General features: G+C 51.4%; 1 long non-coding RNA gene across 1 annotated transcript; it reads left to right on the top strand.

Moving 5' to 3' along the window:
• Positions 1-2,790: 2,790 nt before the first annotated feature.
• Positions 2,791-4,999, top strand: LOC310712943. Its single transcript, XR_014529025.1, has 2 exons — positions 2,791-2,855; positions 2,887-4,999. It is a non-coding gene; the product is annotated as an uncharacterized lncRNA (long non-coding RNA).
• The last annotated feature ends 246 nt before the right edge of the window (positions 5,000-5,245 follow it).

The raw sequence follows: 5,245 nt of genomic DNA, 5'->3' as shown, positions 1-5,245 counted from the left end.
TTACTGTCAGGAAGTTCTTCCTAATGTTTAGGTGGAATCTTCTTTCTTGTAGTTTGGATCCATTGCTCCGTGTCCGCTTCTCTGGAGCAGCAGAAAACAACCTTTCTCCCTCCTCTATGTGACATCCTTTTATATATTGGAACATGGCTATCATATCAACAACAACCAGAGCCCTCTCTGCCTCTCTCCTCCCATCCCCTGCTTCCGCTTCTGCCTCTGGGTCTGGGCTGCTCTCTGCCATAGACTCCCCCGGGTCACTAGGCCCTCTTCCCTCTCCAGCTTCTGACACCTTCTCCTCCCAGTCTCCTTCCTTTTTTCATCATTATCCCCAAACCCCTTCCCTGGCCCCGAGCCTGCATTCCTTGGTGGTTCCTCCCACCATTCCTCTGTGTCCCCCAGTCCATGACATCCTCTCTCCCCACATGGCTCCTTCCTCCTACCTGCTCTGGGTCCACAGGGGCAGCTTCCCCTCCGCCACCAAGAAAATATGGACAAGCAGGTCTTGCTGGCCTCGTTCCGTCTCCTGCGAGAGAAGAAGGTAAGTGGGAAGCCAAGAGCGCATGCTTCACTCCGAAGGAAAACTACAGGTGAGCCTTCAAACAAGTAGGAGTTGCCACCTAAATGTGAACGTTTGCACCCATTTCACATACTAGAGTGCAAAAATACACACACCCCGGGCTCTTGGTCCCCTGTGACCTCTCCCCAAAGATGAGAAGAATTCACAGATTAGTTTCAGAATCCACAAAATGTGACGAAACAGAGAAAAAACTCCTTCCTCCTTACCCAGAGGCCTCTCTCTGGAGTCCAAGGGAGTCTTCTCTGCCTCAGAGGAATCCGGACCCATTTCTGCTAACAGATCCTTCCTCTGAAAGAGCAACAAGGATTCAAGAGAGAGTGGGGAGAAGGATTAGAAAAGGAGCAGCAGACGCAAACAATTTAGGGTTATCCAATATCATTCCTCGGATGCTTTCCAAAAAAGGATGGGCAAATTAGTAGAGAATTGGGGGATACTCTCCCTCATTTTTTGAGCCCCTTGGGCAGGGATCAGCAAACCCTTTCAGCAGGGGGCTGGTCCACTGTCCCTCCAAACTTGTGGGGGGGGGGGGCTAGACTATATTTTTTTGGGGGAAATGAACGAATTCCTATGCCCCACAAATAACCCAGAGGTGCATTTTAAATAAAAGGACACATTCTACTCATATAAAAACACTCTGATTCCTGGACCATCCATGGGCCGGATTGGAAAGGCGATTGGGCCAGATCTGGCCCCCGGGCCTTAGTTTGCTAACACATGCCCTTGGGAGTATCCAGAGGAAAGTCTCTCTCACCTGCTGCTCTGCCTGCTTCCTCTCCTCTGCCTGACTCAGGAGGAAACCTTCGGCCAGGGCCACCGCCTGGGAACTGGTCTCCGCTCCGCATTCCCTCACCCAGATCTCCATCTCCAGAGGAAGGACAGCCAGGAACTGCTCCAAGATCACCAGGTCCAGCATCTCAGCTTTCGTGTGCCTTTCTGGCTTCAGCCACTGATGGTCAAGGTGGTAGAGTTGGCTGCAAACCTCTCGGGGTCCTTTGGCCTCCTGGTAGAAGAACTGACTGAGCTGCTGGCTCTGCACCTCTGAGCAAAGGGTGTCCTCCTCAACCAGGATCTTCTGCACGGAGTTTTCCCAGGATCCCCCACTGTTCCCAGTTTCCAGGGCATGGCCTCTTCTTGCTTCAGGGCCAGCTGAGTCTTGCTCATCCATCTCTGTTCCCAGGAGATCGGAAGGAGTCCCTAGGTCTTCTGCCAAGTTCTGCCTGTCCTAATGAGAGGTGCCAGAGAATCCTGTAAAGCAAATGCATTCTTCTACTACCAGATTGATACACAGTCAGGAGAAGAAAAATATTCCCTGGGCAAGCATGGATGAGTCTGAATCACAGCCCAGACTCGGATTTCAAGCACTATATTCCCATGTTCTCAAGGCAGACTTCTGTCTTTGTTCTGAGGGCAACTCCCTCCCCCTTCAGAAGCATGGCTGCCTCCCACTGGGGGGCCTGGAGCCATCGCTAGCCCTCTGCTCCTCCCTGAATGGGCCTCATCCTCTTCTCAAGCCATCTCTTCCTCCTGTGGGAGGGAGTTCCATGGATCTAACTGCGCACTGGGAGATGGAAGGACTTTCTTTAGCACAGAGGCCAAGTTTTTATTTCTGCCTCCAGATGTTTCCATCTGGCTGCCACCTGGGCTAAGGAACGTGGCTGATTCCTCAATCGCATCAGGGTTCCTTTGCAGGCCCTTTTCTTCCTGACTCAGGGACCCCTCCCCAAAGGAGCAAGACAAGAGTTGCAGACCTCCTGCTACTTGCAGCCTCCCTGGCTTTGCAGAGAGAAGGGGGGCAGAACCTCTTAGCCCTGGCTTGGGGATCCCCTTGCAGGAGCTGAGCAGAATCCCCACGGATCCGTCCCCTGCAGCCCTGGGACACCCCGCCCCACTTCTCCCCAATGCACCCTAGGGCAGAAAAGAGAGGAAACTCACCAGATGACAGAAGGGGCTACCTAGACAGCTCTTGCAGAGGAAATAAAAGTCACCCCCTTGCAAGGAGGAACCTTGGGAGGTGGGAGGGGCTTTTGCTCGTCCTCCCCCCCTTATTTCCTGTCCTCTCTAGGAATGCAGCTCAGTTCCTTTTAACTCTTGCAAGATGGAGCAAACCAAGCTCAGATTTTCTCTCTCTCTCTCTCTCTCTCTCTCTCTCTGGAATCACATGCATTGCATACATCCAGGGGGGTCTTTTTTGGGGCACCCTCCCGGCTGGCTTCTCGAAAAGCGGAGCCCCAGCGAGCAGGAGGAGGAGGTAGCCAGGGGGGAAGGGTGCTGGGGCTCCGTCCTCGCCAGCAAGGGCACCTGGCTGGCAGCGGCTCCCCAGCCGACTCCGCCACCCCCAAGGCAGGGCTGGGGACTCCCTCTGCCCTGCACCACGCGCGCGCCTCTGAGCACACGCAGAGCGCGCCTGCCTCGGAGCAGGAGGGAGCTCGGCCAGGGGATGCCTCGCAGCAGCAGCCTCGGGCGCGCGCCCGCCCAGGTCGACGGAGGGCGCTTGGTCCGCCAAGCAGGAGGCGCGCGTGCCCGGCAAGACGGTCCTGCGCTGGGGAGCCTGGATCGGGGCCGAGCTTCGCGCGCTCCCCCGCGGCACCCCATCCTCTGGGAAAGTACCCTAGAGGGTCTTCTTTGGGGGACCCCCTGGACCGGCTTCTGAGCTCTCCCTTCCCCTGGAAAGAGAAGCAGGAGGAGCACGAAAGACCCAGAGTGGGAGGGGCTCTGCAAGAAGCTCTCCCGACACCAGCCTGGCTTGACTTTGGTGTAAACTGCACCTTGAAAGGATTGGGACCCTCGAGCGAGAAATCAGGCAATGCGACCTTTACTCGGAGGTCGAGGGAGGCTCCCCCCCCGCCCCCATTTCATTCAGCCTTGCTCTCTTATTTTTTCCTTCCTAATGAAGCCTTTTGCTTTTAGTGTTTGCTTCTTTCCAAAACAAAGTAACTCTTCTTGTGACGCGTAGAACCTCTAGATAAATTTGTGTATAACCTTTTGTATCCCTGTGTAGAAACTTTATTTCTCTGGTATCCTGTAGATGTCACTATGTAACCTTGCTTCTCCCAATTTACAATCTCGACGGAAATGAGAATGGGAACTTTGTACCTGGGATGCAACATTTTATTGAAGAATGCAGCAAGATGCTATTCCCTTTCTAAACCCCTTCCTGCCCTTAGCTCTTCCTTTCTCTCCTTTCTCCTGTCTTTGAAGGCGCTAGAAGGGACAGATCCGCTTCCTCCCGCAAAGAAAGAGCTCGAACTTGGATTAGAGAAGTTCCCATCCCATCTCCAGCCCTACTGTTATTCTAAGAAATTGATGGTCATGTCACTAAAGATAATTTTCCACGGGGTCTCTGTGGGTTGGGGAAATGAATTCACTTGCAACCCTTCCACCTTCTTGCACCCCACGCCATTGCAACTCCCCTAATCTTGCAAAATGAGGGATCCATGGCATTTAGGACCCCCCACAATCCAAGGGGTGTAAGAAACCCAGACTTGCCGTGCATAGGGCTTCCTCTTCCTGCTCTTGCTGCTTGTATACCTGGTTGCAACAGAATAATCGACCACTGTATAAGTGCCTTTGCTTCGCTTCTGACTATTGAGGAGCCTGGTAAGGTCTCCCGAACCACCAACATATTTTTACAGCAATTTCAACCCTTCACATCAATTGTTGCTTTGAATATGCTTCTCTCTGTGTGTCTGTATGTACACACTTGTGCAAGGAGTAGAGTGTTTGCTTAACTGCTCAACTTCGTAAATGAAGAAGAGGAGCTTGCCCTGAAGCAAGCAAACTTGTCCTGCTCTTGCTCCCAACACCCTTTGGCGCACGATGGACCAAGAACTCTGCTTCCTCGTGGAGACAATTCTTTCCTCTTGGCCCATTGTGAATGATCAAAGGAGGACAGCAGAAAGGGAATCCTTGACTTAGGCTTCTCACAGAGGAAAGAAAAATAAAAAGTCTGTGAATTGCTCGTGTGATCAGAATTTGTTTCCATATCACCTGTCCATTACCTAGGCAAGGGAACACCTGAAACAAGCTCAGAACCAAGAGAATGAGAGCAATCTCAACATCTTGCAGGGACCCAGTTTATTCAAATAGAACAGCCTTCCTAACCAGTTGTTCAGCAGAACGGATAGTTCGAAAAGGCTGCCAGGAGGCACATTAGAAGAAAGTTTATATACACAGCACACAAAGACTCATAAAATGCCACAACACTCTTCCACTTGCATCAATAAAGGTCTCAGATCATGGGATGCATGGCTTAATGTGGATATTACCTTGAGATGCCCCAGAGTGCCCAGGTCATTTGGGTCTCAAATGTCTCACTTTGACACCATGCCCATGGCAACCAGGACTCCCATGGGACTGTTGACATTTCTATCCCCTATCTTACTTCCCTGGTACCAAAACATGTCAAAGGCCTTTGAGGAGAGATGCCAGATCTCACATGGATGCTAGCTCAACACAGACCTCTTTCCCAAAACATCACCTGCCCTTCTAGGGTCTGATAAGGATGGAAGCTGTAGGAAACATACACATCACAGCTTTACAAAATGCAGGCATACAAAAATCAAGCCTAATGCATTCTATCAAAAAGGCTAAATGCAATTCATACTAGGACACTTCGTACAAAATCAAAATTAATATCTTATATTCAATGAACTATCACATTTTTTACAC

The sequence above is a fragment of the Podarcis liolepis genome (genome assembly GCF_965112155.1).
Source record: "Podarcis liolepis genome assembly, chromosome: 7".
In the NCBI taxonomy this organism is placed as follows: Eukaryota; Metazoa; Chordata; class Lepidosauria; order Squamata; family Lacertidae; genus Podarcis; species Podarcis liolepis.
Note: the sequence above shows the minus strand (reverse complement) of the source record. Positions and strands in the feature narration are given on the sequence as shown.